The 18,727-nt window shown below is 40.6% G+C and overlaps 1 long non-coding RNA gene across 1 annotated transcript; it reads left to right on the plus strand.

Moving 5' to 3' along the window:
- The first annotated feature begins 297 nt into the window (after window positions 1-297).
- LOC145406821 (uncharacterized) lies at window positions 298-17,197 on the plus strand. Its single transcript, XR_013898593.1, has 5 exons — window positions 298-872; window positions 4,465-4,614; window positions 6,948-7,076; window positions 15,283-15,472; window positions 16,766-17,197. It is a non-coding gene; the product is annotated as an uncharacterized LOC145406821 (long non-coding RNA).
- Window positions 17,198-18,727: the final 1,530 nt, after the last annotated feature.

Consider the following 18,727-nt stretch of genomic DNA (forward strand, 5'->3'; position numbering starts at 1 on the left):
AAAACCCATGCATCGAGCAAAACAAATCTAGGCGACGTTATACCATCCCCCACCAGGGTCAAACTGGGAACATCCCACTGCAAGAGGAAGGCGGCATTTATGGACCCCAGAGAAACATATGCAAACCAAAACTGTTTAAACTATTACAGGAAAATCCCCATCAGAACAATGAAACCCACAGGGAAAGTCCGTACCACAGTTAAGACGGTCATCGGGAGCTTGGGACCGAAGCGATCACGTTGTTATGTGCGGTGAGAGGCGGCTATTTTTTTTTTTTTTTTCCCACAGAATGAAACCCACGCTGAAAAGAGCCACTACCACAGCAAGAGAACCCACAGAAGAGGGCGTTACACGGAAAAAAAAATAACCTCAGCAGGGAAAGTGTTAAAAGCACCACAGATGTGTGAACTAACGTGACAAGGGAGACCCACAGCCAGGAACCAGGCTACCACGATAAGGACGGCCACCCGGAAAACCCAAACCACACAAGGGAGAACCACTCAGAGAACCCAAGGAATAGAAGAGAGGATCGTACAGGGAACACAAACCACAGAAGAGTCAGAAAACCCTTACCATAGACGAGATGGCCACCCAGAATAATCAGAGCATAGAAAGGAAGGCCACTTGGAGAACCCGAATCATATAAAGGAAAGCCACTCGCAAAACCAAATCACAGATGAGATGGCCACTCAGGAGACCCAAACCGCAGAAGAGGAAGCCGCTGGAAAGAAAAGGGAGGGAGGAGTGATTTCAGTAGGGACCCTTTTAACACCAACAACCATTTCCATCCACTCTTTTGGATGGCAACAGCGACACTCCTGCAGGGCCTTAAAAATGGGAAGGATCAACGGAGACATTTCTCCGGCCGTCAGGTAATTCATTATGTTTTTAGGTCATTTCTGTGTCCAAGGTCAATCAATCCCATTGTTTCATCGATAGCCTACTGTACTGTGTCAGTCAAGCTTGAACCTAGAGTAACCAAATGTATCACTAACATAATTAAAACTAACCTAACTTAACCTAAATGGAATTACTTGGAGATGGATTGGTTTAGGACTGGACCAACGTGTCACCCCTCAGACCCTGTCACCTGCTACTTGTGTGACACATAAGGGAGGAGGAAGTATTGCTCTGTAGTTAACTGTCAGAGTCATGAATGGTCACAGTTTATCTAGAAGGAAAATCATCTTTGCTCATTTGTAGCCAGTACATGATTCAGCTTTGTCTAGGGCATCATTTAGGTATGGTATTATAACACTACTGTATTTCATTCTGGGTAAATTTTTACTTTTACTCCCGCACGCCATTTTTGCATGGAATTTTCATTTTCCTAGTATTTTCAGTGTAATTCATTTTAATTTGACTTTCATTTCTGTCGGAAATCACTCGTTTTTGAGTTACACCCCCCCCACCCCCAATGTTTCACTGTTGAACAGGAGGTTCTGGCAGGTTGGATTACGCAAAAACGAGTGATTTCCGACAGAAATGAAGGTCAATTTCAAATGAATTACACTGAAAATACTGGGAAAATGAAAATTCCATGCTAAAGCCTAACCTTGCTGAAATAAACCAAACCTAACCATACTTAAACCGGTAAATTTTTACAAGTGGACAATACACCCCCTAGGTAGTGCAATATATTTTCCTGGCAGTTTTTGATGCGATATCGAATGTTTCTGACCTTCATTTTCGTCGGAAATGCCTCATTTCCCCTCTTTTCCAATCATGAACTTTGATTGGACAAGTTGGTGAAATCAAGCATTTTCCCAAAAAAGTGAAGTAAAAAACAACGCAAATCGTATAAAAAACCACAGAAAATATAATTTTAAGCTTCTTATCGACCTCGTGTTTCCTAACTGGGGGGCTCCGCCCCCCAGACCCCCCTGACATTAACCTAACCTATCCCAACCTATCCCAGGGGAATGCTTACCTAGAGATACGATGGTCCAGGACGAGAGTCGTCCGTTTCTTTTCTTGGTCTTATTCAAATCAAAAGTATGCCTGCACCGCCAGATCTTGTCTTTTTCTCTAAAAACTAAGTCTGTATTATGTTCTGGGCACTTTGGAACTATAGATCTAATTACTCCATGGTCTTTCAAGAACGATATGGCACTATCTTCGTTTTCATAAAACGTAGCGAAAGCTTTCATGTCATTTAACTCGCACCAATTACAGACCGCCATAGCGCAATGACTTAGTTCAGGGGACTTACGAAGTTTAAATTTGAAATTCGAGGGGAAATGAAAAGGATGCACTTGATTGGCTATTGTCTGTTGAATGTGATTGGTTGAAGCTGACTTACATGCGCGGTTCCACCCACGCAGCGGTAACGCACGTACTAACACACACCCTACCCTTGCAAACGCACGCACGAACACACATAATATCCTAGCCTCCACTCTGTCAACATGTCCGCCCGCCTCTGTCAGGTACATTAGTTGGTTAATTAAACTAGTAAAATGAAATTTGCGACGGGTAGGACACACTCTGCGTTGCTAAGTATCATATTCAAAGTAAGATAATGGAAGAAAATGTGCCCGGTGCCGTACGGGAGTAATTATACAATAATACCTCATTCTGGCTACTGGTGGCTGCTGATTCAGCTGAGGAAACACCCTGCTTGTAATATATGGTTGGATTTGAGTTATATCCAGAATGTAGACAGTGTTGTGAAATGAATATGGTGCCAGTACAGTAGCTCCATCCATGTATTACCGTAGCTACATACCATAATTGGTGACAAAAGGCACTTCGTCCTGGAAAATGTTCATAAAAAAATCATACACCATGTATTGTTACCCTTCTGGCCAACACCCCCCCCCCCACCAGATGATTCTTTCATTACACTTTTGAGGTTTTTAGAATTTGTCTTGATTTCAATACAGATATATTCAGAATAGTATGTTTTAATAGGCTGTGTTTTTATATGCTTTTGGTTATTTTGTCTTTGCTGATTTTGGTTAGATATTTTCCGAGTAATGTTAAAATATACTGTTTATCAAAGTACTCAGAAAATATTCAGACCAAAACCATCAAGATGAAATATCCAAAAACTTATCAGTTGTTCAGGTCTTTACTGGTTTGGGAGGAAGGTTTTATGTGACAAGATTTTTATTTTACCCTAAGAGTAAGTGTTTTTCTTGATTTCTTAGCACTTTCATATATGTTTTTGTGCATGTATATTTGTATATGTACCTGGTACTATATATATACTGTACATATTAGTTATTAAAGATGGGGAAAAGAATTGGTTTTACATGAACAGGATCTGACAAGAACTGTATATAAATCTGCTTTGACCAGGATTGTAAATGAAAACTCTGGTAATTCATATGCAATAGATACAGTTATTTATTATACACAAAAAGATGGTACTGAAAGCAAAACAGAAAAGTTTGTTACCGGTATTTATGCAGTACTGGTATCTTCATATTACCAGTACCAATACTGTACTGTGCCTTGCACAAAACTTCAAAATATGATTATAAAATGAAATACTGGGTATCTTGTACTGGTATCACATATTGATGCAGGAATATATGGAATTCAAGGATTTTTTTTTTTTTTTTTTTTTTTTTTTTTTTTCCCCCCCCTTGTTGTGGCGGAGCTGTAGCCCTCTTAACATCCTTGCTTCATTTATAAGTTGCCATCCCATTCTGTAACCCTCTCCCATTCCACATTCTACGTATCTGTACTCAGCCTCCCACCATAATCTGTGTTTGAGCTATCTTTCACCCCTTTCCTACCCCTCACTCCATCTTCAGCATCCTAACCCCCCCTCTCCTCTCTCTCCCATCAGGCTTGGGTCCGAGTACATGGACTCGTACTCGTACTTAAGTACACAATATAATGTACTTGTACTTGTACTCGGGTTTAAAATTTCCATAGTACTTGTACTTGTACTCGGACTCAAAGTACTCGACAATTTTACGAATACTTTCGAGTACAACCATGATATATAAAAGTGGTGAGGGTAACAATGGTGTGTCCTTGGAGAGGCCAGGTGACCTGGGTTGGTGAGTCACTGAGGTCAAGTGGTGTACAGTAAAATGTACTCATACTTAGATTCGAGTACAGCACAAATGTACTCGTACTTGGACTCGAGTTCAGCTATAAAATGGAGTACTTGTACTTGTACTTGGATTCATGATACTGTAATGTAATTGTACTTGAACTCGAGTACAGAAAAATGTACTCGAACCCAAGCCTGTCTCCCATACCCCCCCTCACTGTACCTTCAACACCCTAACCCATCTTTTCCCCCTCTACCCTACCCCTCACTCCATCTTCAACCCACCTGCACTCACCTACCCCCTCATACTACAGTATCTTTAGTGTCTTGCCTCCACCCACTTGTTACACTCTTCCTTCCTCACAACCTTGACCTACCATCATTGCTGCTTCCTTCCTTCCTTCCTCTCCACTCATTTACTTCCAACTTTAATCTCCCTCTCCCACCTTCAGGAGCTTGAGGATTCAGCATGGAGAGTGCAGGAGGGCCATCGGAGTCAGGTGTCTCGTTGTTCCGAGTTACTGGACAAGACAGCAGCTGCCACAGTCAGAAAAGAATTGGTGCACCTCTTGCCAGAAAAACAGGCACTACAGGCTAAGAAGGTGGGTCAGTCAAGCTACAGTGATTGAGTTCCATTGCTTGGACCAGTTGAACTTTGGGATTATAGTAGATCATCCCTATAACATTCTAATTGGGGGGGAAGCCTGATCCAATAAAGCCGTCATGTCTGATGGTCCCTACTCTGTGGTGGGATTTCAAGCACGTTTGAAAAACGAGTACAGTGGCATTTTCTAGCACTAAAAATGAAAACTTTGCCTGTTTTACACTAATTTGGCCTATAATTTTACCCTTCTGCAGCTTATATACTTCATGACTGGTACAGTATTACCATAGTCAGTTATTGCAGCTCATCAATCACAATGGGGAGAGGGGAATTTCAGGCCAGGTTGGAGTAAAAAGGGCATTTATTGAGTCCCACTTAACATTGTTCGTTATAGCCAGTGGAAGTTCAGTGGCCTTCGTAGTGAAAACTAATTTGATATTCGCCAAACTGGGGCCTGTTGTAGCAAGGGTCTGTTGTAGTTGTATGAAATAGACAGATAATCTGATAATATGTTTTCTGCTTTTCTTTTTGCACACAAACTGCACCTCACTGGAAAAACAACTAGCCTACAGCAGGTAGAGAAGGAAGGGTTTGTTTTTTTGTTTTCTTTGACTCAGTTTATTAATTATTTTTACTTACCGTACGCTCTCCAGTTACAGTAATTCTTTCAGGATATGATAATGATATTTTAAAAAATTCCATCTCCCAGATAATATTGCTTAATTTAATGCAAATCAGATAGAACCAAAAGCAGAAAGCCTGCAGAAGTTGATATTTTCAAAGACGGTTAAACAGCTCAGGGATGCATTGTAGTAAAGGAGTTAAGGGAATCCTTCCAAAGAAAGCTGAACAGCTGAGGGAAGGTGTGTTGTAGTAAAAGAGTTAATGGAGGCTGTATCGAACCTTAGGATTTGAAAAATCCTTTCCAGGCTGAGTGTAACTATGTGGTAGTACGATACGGTAATAAGAACAAAGTGTAGAAGATATGGTGACTGGCTTAAACCTCGAGATTAGGTGCATCTGGCAGTGGACAGAGAAGCAGAAAACTGTTTTGATGAATGATGGAATGGAATTAAGTGTCTACCATTTATAAGTAGGTAGCATATTTGAGTAATTTCCCTGTTGTGGTACAATTCTGTGGTGTACATCAGGATATTTAGCTTGGCCCTTTGTACTGTGTAGCCAGTAATGTACCGATAGTGCATTTTTTGCTGTTGTACAGTGATCTCTTGGTTATCACACATAATTGGTACGGTACCTCACCTAGCGTGTGGTAACGAAATGGCACGAAAGCAGAAGAACAGAACCTGTGGGATTTATCCCAATTGCTTCTGGACATCCCACTTGTAAACCCAAATGTTTCCATCTACAACGAATTATACTCACTAATTATATACATACTGTTATGGAAAGTATCAGAAACACACACAGGCATGGTTAAGTTAATAGAAAATGATGAAGAGGGCACAGTAAGAAAGAAACATATACCATATAGAGACCTGAGATGAACTTTAGGTAAGGGGTTATGAGGCTAGGGGATGGAGATGGTCTCCTCCACTTTTTTTTTTTTTTTTTTTTTTTTTTTTTTTTTTTTAAATGCGAGGAAGAAAGAGCCAAAGGCCATGAGCCCGCAATAACAGTTCCCTCCAAGAGAAAAACAAAACACAAGAGAGAGCCAAATTCAAGATCCGATCATTTTCAGATGCCTGGACACACTGCGTTTGAAAGACTGGAGATCATAGGAAGCTGGAAATACAGACAGAGGGAGATAGTTCCTGGGATTACTTCCTTAAGTAGGACCTCATCTTTGCATCCCTCAAGGCCATAGAAACCACAGATTTTACACCACCATTGTCAGCAGAAACCAGCTCAGGTGCTTGATAATGATGTGTTTCACCCGAAAAATGCTCAGTAATAGCAGGAGTGCAGATTTTCATGTTAGAGCGATCATTATAGCCAAGTATGCGTAAACCAAGGGATCACTGTACACTTTTTAGATGCCTGATAGTCTAGAAGTTTGTGCATTACAGCCATGTGTAGTCCTGATGGGTCTAATTCCAAGAGATGGTTGGATTTTCTTGCCTATGGCTTGCTACTTCAGCTAGGCACTCTCAGAGACCTTTTCTTGAGCTTATGCTGAAAGTGTTGTGATTGTGAGGTGCATGTTAACTTAATCTGACCCAACATATTGTCTGTGTTGTGAATGGTAGGTGCATATTTATCTCATCTGACCCTACATAAATATCCTGAAAGACTGTCTGTGCATGGTAACCTAATCTGACAATGCAGTCTCCCAAGGCATCCAGCGCTGAAGCTTAGTTGGTGTTTCAGGACGAAGTGACATGCCTAATTGGATAGTGAGAGGTCCTGGACAGTGTACTGCAACAACAGATGCATCATCAAGCCTGCACCATCTGAACCTGATGTATTTGCCTCAGTGATGCCTTACAACTTTCTCAGGTAGTTTGACTGATAATTCGTTTTTCTCTTTTAAGTTTCTTTGTTACTTTTATCATATATTCTTTCTCCCTGTCTTTGTCTAGTCTTTCCATTGCTCGTTTCTTTGCATTTCAACTTACTTTTTGTCTTGTATCTCTTGTCTCGTGTCATTGTACCTCATCTGGTCTTGTCACTTTGCTGGCTCCTTCCATAGCTAATTAATGCTGACTCACATGTAGAAGATTTTATTGTGCAGTTGTTTATATTTACTGGATGAGGAGATTCAGTGCATGGCTTGATCTTATAGGCACATGAATCATAGGATGAAGGAATGCTGTGTTGTTTATCAGTAGGCCTACTGTATTGAGTGGGAGATTCAGTGCATGGCATCATCTCATTGGACACATTAATCAGAAGGTAAAAGAATCTTATCGTATCATTTATAAAGGCTACAACGTGCATGCATGTGTTGGCTCTTGAATGAATGGTAATTTGATTTCGACTTTGGGAACAAAAAGAAAGAAAAGGCTGCAGATGCTTAATCCAGAGAGTAGAGTAGGGTAGCTGGGGGACAATAGCAGTCTTTTTTGGCTGGATGAATCACTCTGTCATGATAATCAATTATTGCTAACTTTTTTTATTTTATTTTTTTACTTTTTATTTTTTTACCAACAGCTTCCAGCAACAGTAGGGAAGTAATTAGCTGGTTTTGGCAGTTTATTTAATGTCCTGTCCATAGAAAACACTAGCTTTACCATGGACCATGGCCATCCTTCAGTATGTTTTCCTGAAAGATAAATCATGGCTGTTAGATTTTCCATTGGTGTTTTATATCTGAGGGTAGGGACATGGAATGTGAGAGGAGTGAATGATGAAGTGAAAGAGAGAGAGATTGTGCAGGTGCTTGAGGATGCAAGAGTGGATATATGCAGATTGACTGAAACTAAATGGCAAGGTGAAAGGGTGAGAGAATGAGAGTACGGTTTAGGAATATGTGCAGGAGTTAATGAAAATGAGAGGGCAAGAGAGGGAGTATGTCTGATGATAAGCAAGAAGTGGAAGGAGAATATAAGAGAGTATGGAACAGTGGGTGCAAGGATTGTATGGGTGAGGATGAAAGTAGGTATACAAGTATGGGCGATTGTATGTGTGTATGCTCCAACAGAGGATCGAGTGGCAAGAATGAAAGATGAGTTTTGGGCGAGAGTAGAAGCATGTATGGACAAGTTTGAGAGGAGCGAGAGAGTGCTGTTGATTGGAGACATGAATGGCAAAGTTGGGAATGTACGAGTGGATGGAGTGGTTGGTCAGTGGGGTGGTCCAGCTGAAGTAGATGGGAGTGGTAGTGCTTTGTTGGACATCTTTGCTGGTAAGGGGTTAGCAATATCTAACACCTACTTTTGACATAAGATGATCCACAGGTATACATGGAGAGTTATGAGGAGGATGGATGGTGAACTTGTTGAACGAAAGGCAATTATAGACTGTGTGTGTGGATGAGCGAATGAGAAGACAAGTGGTGGATGCAAGAGTGTGGAGAGGATGGGGAAATGGAGTCTCAGACCATCACGTAGTGATGGCCAAGGTAAAGATGCAAAGAAAATGGTTGAAGAGACAAAGGGGAAGACAGGAGGAAACGGCTCCTGTGAGAAGAGTGGAGAAATTGCAACACAGTGAGAAAATGGCAGAGTATAAGAACATAGTGGAAGAAAGATTGGGAAGGTATGAATTAGATCAGATGGAAGGGATGGAAGACGTATGTAAGATATTCACAGAAGAGATAGGTGCAGTGTGTGAGGCAGTTTGTGGAGTGAGGAGGAAATGCAAGGGTGTGCAAGGGACAGCATGGTGGAATGATGAGGTGAAACGAGCTGTGGAACAAAAGAAGAAGACATATAGTGAATGGCTAGCGTGTAGAGGTAGGGGAAAAGATGAGAGAGAGAAGAGAGAGGTATATGTGAGCAGGAGAAGGGATTTGAAGAGATTGGTGAAGGAGAGTAAGAAGAAAGTGGATGAAGAGTTTGGGAGGAATCTGAGTGTGAAATGGAGGGAGAGTAAGAAATTGTTTTGGAAGGAGGTAAAGAAAGTAAGGCAGTGTGAAAGGGGAAATAGTAGGGGAGTGAAAGATAGGAATAATAGATTGTTGGTGGAGAAGAGAGAGAAATTCAGGAGATGGAAGGAGCACTTTGAGGATTTGTTGAATGTAGAAAGTGAGAGCAGTGTGGGTATAAGTGGTTGGGGAATGGCTGGGAGAAGGAGAGGTGAGAGGAGGGAGGAAGAGATCAGTAGGGCGGAAATAGTGGAAGCAATGAAGAAGATCAAGATGGGAAAGGCCTCAGGAATTGATGGAGTGTGTGGTGAAATGCTGAGGTACAGAGGTGAGATTGTAGTGGAGTGGATATGGAAGTTATGTAGATTGGCTTGGGAAGAGGGAAGGGTTCCGGAGGACTGGAAATCAAGTATAATTGTTCCTTTATACAAAGGAAAAGGGGAGAGAGAAGTATGTGGTAATCATAGGGGTATTTGCCTTCTTAGTGTGACTGGAGAAATATATGGTAGAATACTCATTGATAGGGTTAGACATATAACAGAGGATCTAGTTGGAGAAGAACAAGGGGGATTTAGGAAGGGAAAAGAGTGTGTAGATCAGATATTTGTTCTAAGATGTTTAGTGGAGAAGTATCTAGAGAAGGGAAAGATAGTGTATGCTGCGTTCATGGACTTGGAGAAAGCTTATGACAGAATAGATAGACAAGGTATGTGGAAGGTATTGAGAATATATGGAGTGGAGGGAAAATTGTTGAGTGCTGTGAAGAGTGCTGTGAAGAGTATGTACGAAGGAGATAGGGCTACGGTGCAAGTGGATGGTGAGTTGAGTGAGTTCTTTGATCTCAATGTGGGACTGAAACAGGGTTGTGTGATGTCTCCATGGCTGTTTAATATATACATGGATGGGGTTGTAAAGGAGGTGCAAGGTAGGGCAGTGGATGTGGGGGTGGCTCTAATGAATGAGGGTGAGATTTGGAAGATTCCGGTGTTGTTGTTTGCTGATGATACAGTGTTGTTGAGTGAAGATGAATGGGAGTTGCAAGGGTTGGTGAATGAATTTGGGACAGTGTGTAGGAAGAGGAATCTGAAAGTTAATGTAAACAGGAGTAAAGTTATGGTGTTTGAGAGGAATGAAGTCACAGAATGCACAGTGAGGTTGGATGGCAAGGATATGGAGAATGTGAGTGCATTCAAGTACTTGGGTAGTGTGATGAATAAGGATGGAACTTTGGGGATTGAAGTGCATGAAAGGGTACATCAGGGAAGGAAGTTTGTTGGTTCACTGAAAGCAATGATGAGAAATAGGGAAGTGAGTATGGAAGTTAAGAAGTCACTGCATGATAGTATTGTGATCCCTACCCTGATGTATGGAAGTGAGGCATGGACCTTGCAAGAGGGGAACAAGTCAAGAGTGAGAGCAGTGGAAATGAGTTACTTGAGAGAAGCATGTTGGGTGACATGGAGGGACAGGTTGACGAATGAGGAAGTGAAAGAACGTTGTGGGGTGGATGTGGATGTGGTTGAGTAGATTAGGAGAAATACACTGAGGTGGTTTGGACATGTGGAGAGAATGGAGAATGAAAGAATGACTAAGAGGGTGTATGTAGGTGAGGTGGAGGGAGGGAGAGGGAGGGGAAGACTGAGGATGAGGTGGAGGGATGGAGTTGAGAGGTGTATGAGGGAGGGGGGAGTAAGTTTGGGGGTGGGTAGTCAAATGGTGGGTGACAGAGCAACTTGGAGGTGTTTTGTCTGCAGCCACCCTTTTCATGATTAGGGCATCGGTCTATAGATAGATAGATAGATAGTTTTATATCAGCTTTTTTTTTTTTTTCAGTCTGGTGATGCATTCATTTTATTATTACTAATATATTTCCAGTTAGCTTTATTCACCCACGGATACTTTTTGAACATGCTGGGTTAGGTATAGCTTTCATTAACCCCATCACTACAAGAGATCTTCCATTTACTGTGTCATGTTGTCTGTTACTCCCCAGATAATACAATACATCACTGAGTTGAAGAGATCAAGGTCACAGTAAAGTTCAGAAGGATTGCCTATTAGAGCTCCATTGTTGTACTTCACACTGGCCAACTTGTTATTAGATTCATACCTTCTAACAGTTATCTCAAATTGGCCAAGGTAATTTTTTTTCCTTCTCATCCACTCACTCGATGTAGTGCTGTTCTCAGGTGTTTGCCCTTTCCTTTCTTCTTTCCTTCCTTTTCTGTCGTTCTTTCCTTAATTTTTTCTTCTTTCTTCTGCCTACAGTTGACTTTGCACTCCCTCTTCTGTCTTTCTTTCCTTCATTCTTTTCTCTTCCTTCTGCCTGTGGGTGACTCCACACTGAATGGCAAGCCAAATGGTTTCCCGTACACCAGGAAACCAATTACTACACTACCATATACAGTAATCAAATTATGGTGCCAGGTGGTTTAGTGGGTAATTAAGGTACTCCAGTCAGATTGAGCCTGTGTAAGTTTATATCCAAGGGGTGACGGCTGAAGAGTCACACTATCGTGACCAAGAAATAGGATACAAAAACCCACACTGGCAGACGAAAAAAGATGTATTCCAAACAATTTCGGCGACAGCTGCTTGTTGCCCTCTTCAATGGATCTACAGACCAAGAGTGGTACATACAAATGCTGAGAAGCTGCTTATATGCAGGGTAAGGACACCTTTTCCCAACCACACCTGATGTGACCTCACCAGACTCTCCCTCTACTCTGTCCATGAACTCAGTGAGGAATTTCAGTGGGCGACAAGGACCTTGCCACTAATCCTCTCATCACCAGATCTAATTTATACATTCCTTCACTATGGTTAAAATTATTATATCTCTTTATACATACAGCTTTCACTATCCTGCATTTCTTATAGCTATTACATTTGTACAATATTTGGCTAGAATTCCAGTTGATTCTATGGTCGTTTCCGGAAGAGTGAACGTACTTACCTCATGCATGTGCAGTAGGAATGTGTTTTTCAGAGTTAGGCTAGGTTAGGGTCCATAAGTACCAGAATGTTTATTAATGTATGAACATACTTCTAAACCCTCATTTTATGTTTCTTTTGCATTTATTTCAGTCATTTATGTGCCTTATTGATGTGATTTGGGTCTTAAATAAGTGCTATGCATGTCCAGAGGGAGTTGTATAGGTGTTTCTTAGAGTTAGGGTCCATAAGTACAAGTCCATACGCTGGGGCCCAATATCCAGACAAAACCAATAACCGGACCTACCAATGGCTCTATTACGTCGGATATTGGAGTGATTACTGTACTGTATAATGAAAAATAGTGTTAAATGTGAAGATGCGTTACCGGTAGTTTTGGCCCAACGTGCCACAGACTTCACCAAGTTAAGATTTGGCACAGATGGAACTGTGATGTATGGCTTATTTTGTTGACTTTGTGATGTTGGTCTAGGTACAGAAAAGGCTTTTCTGGCTTTAAAATATGCTTGGCTTATAAACCAACTGGGATATTTTGTATCTAAAAATATTTTCCATACCTTAGTGTTTTCCGTATCCAGATGATGGGGACTACTAATTCTGAGTGCTCTAAGGAACATAGAAGAAATAACTGACATATTAGTGGAACTGAGGCAATATGAATAATAATGTATATACAACTGCACTGGTTTGGTTTCTTGTACACAGAAAAGCTAAGTGTCCCAAGTTTATCCCTATGCACAAATACATCTAAAAATGAAAGAGAACCATTATTTTCCCATTCAACTAAAAATTTAATTGGGGGAACCAATGCATTTAATTTTGTAAGAAAATCGTCAGGTAAGTTCATTCAAATTAATATAAAATTACCTTACGTTTATGGTTTACCAAAGACCCATAAACCACAGATTCCCCTCCGTCCTATCATCTCACAGTGTGGCTCGTTCACTTACAAACTTTCAAAATTTCTAGCGAACAAATTAGCACCATTGGTTGGCATTTTCTCTAAATCCCATGTCCAAAACTACTGATTTTATTAATAAGATTCTCTCAGATTCTCCAGTGGCAGGTTGGTTAGTTTTGATGTAGATTCGCTTTTTACTGAAGTCCCTATTGAAGATGTAATTAATTTCTTGGAAGAAAAATTACCTAATTGTAACATTGATCTTGGCATGCCACATGATGTCTTTCTCCAACTTATTAGGCTGTGTGTGCAGTGTAATGCATTTTCTTTTGGTGATCAGTTTTTTAAGCAAAAGTTTGGTATGGGTATGGGCTTGCCCCTTTCTCCCATTCTTAGTAACCTGTACATGGAATATTTTGAATCCAACCTTCTTACCACCATATCTCCTCAAAATTTAATTTGGTATAGGTATGTTGATGATGTTTTTTTCATTTTGGCCAGAAATATACGCTAACTTTGACTATTTTCTTACAAAATTAAATGCACTGGTTCCCCCAATTAAATTTAAAGTTGAATGGGAAAATAATGGTTCCCTTCCATTTTTAGATGTATTTGTGCACAGGGATAAACTTGGGACACTTAGCTTTTCTGTATACAGGAAACCAACCCAGTGCAGTTGTATATACATTATTATTCATATCACCTCAGTTCCACTAAAATGTCAGTTATTTCTTCTATGTTCCTTAGAGCACTCAGAATCAGTAGTCCCCAACATCTTGATATGGAAAACACTAAGATATGGAAAATATTTTTAGATACAAAATATCCCAGTTGGTTTATAAGGCAAGCTTATTTTAAAGCCAGAAAAGCCTTTTTTGTACCTAGACCAACATCACAAAGTCAATAAAATAAGCCATACATCACAGTTCCATATGTGCCAAATCTTAGCTTGGTGAAGTCTGTGAGTCATGATTTGGATGTAAATACTGCATTTAGATATACTTGCACCTTAAGATCAATGTTAGTAAAGAATAAACCCATTAGTAAAGAAACTGCAGGGGTATACAAAATTCCATGCAGTGACTGTGATTTGATTTATATTGGTGAAACTGGAAGGGATTTGGACACTCGCATTTAGGAACCCAAGTATGCTTGTAAGATAGGCAACATAACGCAGGGTACGTTCACTCTTCCGAAAACGACCATAGAATCAACTGGAATTCTAGCCAAATATTGTACAAATGTAATAGCTATAAGAAATATAGGATAGTGAAAGCTGTATGTATAAAGAGATATAATAATTTTGACCATAGTGAAGGAATGTATAAATTAGATCCGTTGATGAGAGGATTAGTGGCAAGGTCCTTGTCGCCCACTGTAATTCCTCACTGAGTTCGTGGACAGAGTAGAGGGAGAGTCTGGTGAGGTCACATCAGGTGTGGTTGGGAAAAGGTGTCCTTACCCTGCATATAAGCAGCTTCTCAGCATTTGTATGTACCACTCTTGGTCTGTAAATCCACTGAAAGCAGCTGTCGCTGAAACTTTTTGGAATACATCTTTTTTCGTCTGCCAGTGTGGGTTATTGTATCCTATCCAAGGGGTGGTTGGGGTTTATTGCTCATGTAATACCACTCAGGGATGAGAGAGGCTGGTCACTCATCTTAAACGTCAGGAACAACTTGCCTAGCCCTGGGTTCCTACACTCCCCATGGGGTGACATAGGATTAGATGATGGGTAGATGGATTGAAAAATTGATGGTCTCTGTCACATAGTATGTGAATATTTGTAAACTTCAAACCAACTCCCTATGAGTCTTAAATGTTGGCCTGCAGATGCAGCTGTATGAACAAATTACATGGTGTGAAGGATACCTATAAAGCTTTTGTCAGCCTCAATTAGTTTACAGTATGAATTTTATAGAAAAACCTGTGATATTGTGGAGCATATTGCTTACCTTTGGCAGTGGATACCCTACCTGTATTTATCTGTGTGCTTACTTTATATTGAATTGATGTTTTTTGTAGGAGCTTAAATGATATGCGAATGACTTGTCCATTTCACTAGTTATGCTGCAATTGTTCTCCCATATACAGACTTTCTCCTTCCCTCTTCCTGGATCCTACCACACTGCATCCATAGATAGAAACAGGGGTCAGAGTGATGATGGTGATGTTATTGGTCAGGGTTGTGAGGTAGAGAAGGATTCTTGAGGCCTGTATAATGTTTGGATGATTGTGTGGGTCATTTCATTGGGCATGCTGTTGATAGGCTTTGTACTTTTGGTGGAGAAAAGGGTAATTATTTACATTTTTGCTTCCAGAGGTGTCAGTGAGCCGTTTACAAAGGCAATCAGCTTCATGTAGTGTACTGGCACCCTGTTCATGTGCAGAGTGAGGTGGTGGCTTGGAGGAGTACAGCTAAGGGAGTTTAAGCCCATGATTGACCAGCCAGGCACCCTCAGGTTCCACTTCAAGAGTTACGATCATGAGGATAGCACGGTCAAGGAGGAGGTAGGTTTGTGGAGTGGTGAGGGGGACTAGGAAGGATTGGAGTGTTATTGAGGGATAGTCACATATACCGGTTCTCTTTTTGCAGTCAATTTAAGGGGCTGGAGAGAGATACCACCCAGTGGTGTCACTGCCAAGTGCCAAAGTATGCAAGTGGCCTCTGTCTCCCTCACTCTCCCCTAAAAAGAGAAAGGTGGACTGCTGCAGAAGGCCACCTTCTACATACAGTACATTGAGTTCATGTTAAATTTGAATGTACTACAGTAACCTCCCAATTTATGTTCAGTTTCCATTTGACCATGCTATATAAGGACACATGCCCTGTTACCAACAGGCTTCTTTATTCCATATCTGCCACAAAACTGCTCTATGTACAGTCAGCTTACCTATAGTGTGACTAATTTGTCAGTAACCTGAACAGTAGTATGGGAATCCGCATTGTGGGAACTACATAGCCCATGGAAAAATTGGCTTATGATCAGGACTCTCCTTAAAGTCATCCTTAATGACCACCTCACACCAGCCTTAAATGTACTTAAACAGTGATCACATCATTACCTAGAACTGCGCTCCACACCGTCACTTAGCCTGGTATCCCACACCATTACCCAGATCATTACCCCTCACATTATCCAGGTCACACCATGACTCAGACCATTACCTCATTCCATCATTTAAATCATCATCTCGTACCATAACCCCACATGAGTGAGACACTGAGCAGTCACATGGCCTATGCTGTGAGAGATGTGACCATACAGAGACAGAGAATGCCATATTTGAGTCCACAGGCAGTGTCTTGGTGGATATAATTGGGTTGCACCTGAATAAGTGACTTCTGCACATAAACTTGCTCACCAATGCAAGTTTCTTTACATTCACCAACACATCATGCTGAGAGTTGCTTTCTTTCTCTTAACATCCACTGCATTACATTAGTTTACAAATCATGACACACAGATACCGGTACTCACAAAGCTCTACACCAGTATGCACAGCCCTTTTGACTACTGTATTGGCAAGCAGTGCAATATCATCTGCATACAGAAAGTTTTATATACTCCACCCTACACTATATTATACTTCAGGATTCTTTGGGCTTAAATAGTAATTGAATGAGTGTGTGGCCCATTTCGTTGGGCATGCTGTTGAGTAGTTCTCCCACTGTCATGTTTCTTACCTTTCTTTGCTCTCTGGATCCTGCCTTCCTCCACGTGTGATTGGGAAAGAGGCAAGATGATGATGATGATGTAATTTTCTCAGGAGTACTGATTAATCCCTGTTTTTGTTTTTCAGACTGTAAATGATGATGACATTCTCTTGTGTTGGTGACAAGATCATCGGCTGGATAGAGAATGACACACAGTGAAGACAAAACCCTTATTACTCACTGGGGAGAAGAGTGGAAAATCTGTCAGCACCTGGATAAAAAAGTAGTGAAGTAAATGCAGAAACAACAGCACTACGTCAATCCAATATTGGCCCATTTTGAAGAGGAGTAAAGTGAATAGCATTTAGTGTATTAGGGGTAACTACAGAGAAATTGACTCTCCAGCTCTAAGGACTCAGTGTCAGCAGAAGAGAATAATCTGGCATTTTCTGGAATAGAATACTAGCCTGACCATGAGAGTTAATGATAACTCTGGTAACTCTCACAGGCCTGGATAAAATTTCTTGATGTTAGCTGGAAAAATATACTAGATTTGTTCTGAAAATGAGTTTTTTTTTTTTTTTAAGTAGGATTTCATGTGGACAGAGTTACTCTGGCATTTCAGGTAAATATATCACCATTTCCATTTTTGTAACAGTGCCCTAGGGTGGGAAAGGAGGTCCAGATGATGATGATGGTGATGATATAGCTATTCTTCACTTGATATTTTCCACTTCTCCAAAATCAGTGCCTCTTCCCCCTGTGTTGTTCTAATCTCATTTAAAGTTGCTCATAACTCATTGTGAGGATGTTTTGAATTCAGTTACATTAAATCTACTCACTATAAACGAGTGGAATGTAGCTACTGTAAACGTTGGCTCCCATTTTGCCCATTTTGGAGCATAGGGGTCCAAGGCAAGGCTACTGTAGCCCAGAACATTTAAGGCCAGGAAACTTACCTATGCCCCCAGTAGCATTTACATGATAGGAATTCTGCCAACCTTTGATCCCCAAACCGTACTATGGAGGCTGCAGTGCGTTCTGATCCAAGAGCTCTACCCTAGTACCACATAAAGCAGTGACACTTAAAAGCAACATTATTCTGCACAGATCCTAAACATGAATTAGAGTTGACTGTATGTGCTCTATATGGCAGACATAAACCAGGAAATACATAAAGAAGAATTGAGAACCAGGAAATACATAAAGAAGAATTGAGAATATGGAAATGGATTTGGACCAGATGTCAAGGTCATTTTGTCCACACAGTCACATTAGTTATAAACTATATATTCCTGCTTCTTTCAGGTTATTTTATGCTGCATAGGGAGTGAATCAGGTATTGAAGGGGTTATTGGAGATGATTTCCCAGTCAGTCACAAAAAATACTCTCCAAGGCTGACAAAATCTGGAGATGGCAAGAATAAAGAATATCATTGTTGTGAAGGAGTTAGATTGTCCAGCTTTTGTTGTCAGTGCGGGTTTTGTTTTCATTCCATATTATGCTTTGAAACATAATGTTGTCTCTTATGGAAGCCAGAGATGAGTCCTAGTTACTGTACAATTTAGCCCTTTTTTTTTTTTTTCCAAAAAAAATAAATTTGCAGCATTCGTATATTAATGTGTGGTGTATTAGCATTACCATTTTTCTGTGTTTTAATTTTCTTTATCAGTAATTTTGGTCTGGGCCAACATACATAGCCCCGGGCTCCTACACTCCTTATGGGGCAACATAGGATTTGATGATGGATGGATGGATAGTAATTTCGGTGGTACAGCTACAGATTTAAATAGCAGTTCACCTCCTTATGAAAAAGAACCGGGTAATGAGCATTGGCCAAAAATTAAGTGCTGTAATCTTTAGGGCACAACAGTTACCACAATATTAATTAAGGGTTTCATATATGTTCTCCTAAAAAGTATAACATTGTTGTCTAAGTATTGTAATTGTGTAAGGGTTTATTTATACAGTCTTTGCTGGCATAACGCACGATCCTATTGTGCGAAACTCACAACATGGTAGGCAAAGTTTGATGCCAAAATTTAGTCACAATGCGAAAATGATAGCCTTAAGGCGGGTGGAGGAAGCTGCCCATTTTTTTTAACAC

This window comes from Coenobita brevimanus, chromosome 71, assembly GCF_032717465.1.
Source record: "Coenobita brevimanus isolate Jiangsu-jjx chromosome 71, ASM3271746v2, whole genome shotgun sequence".
NCBI classification, from domain to species: Eukaryota; Metazoa; Arthropoda; class Malacostraca; order Decapoda; family Coenobitidae; genus Coenobita; species Coenobita brevimanus.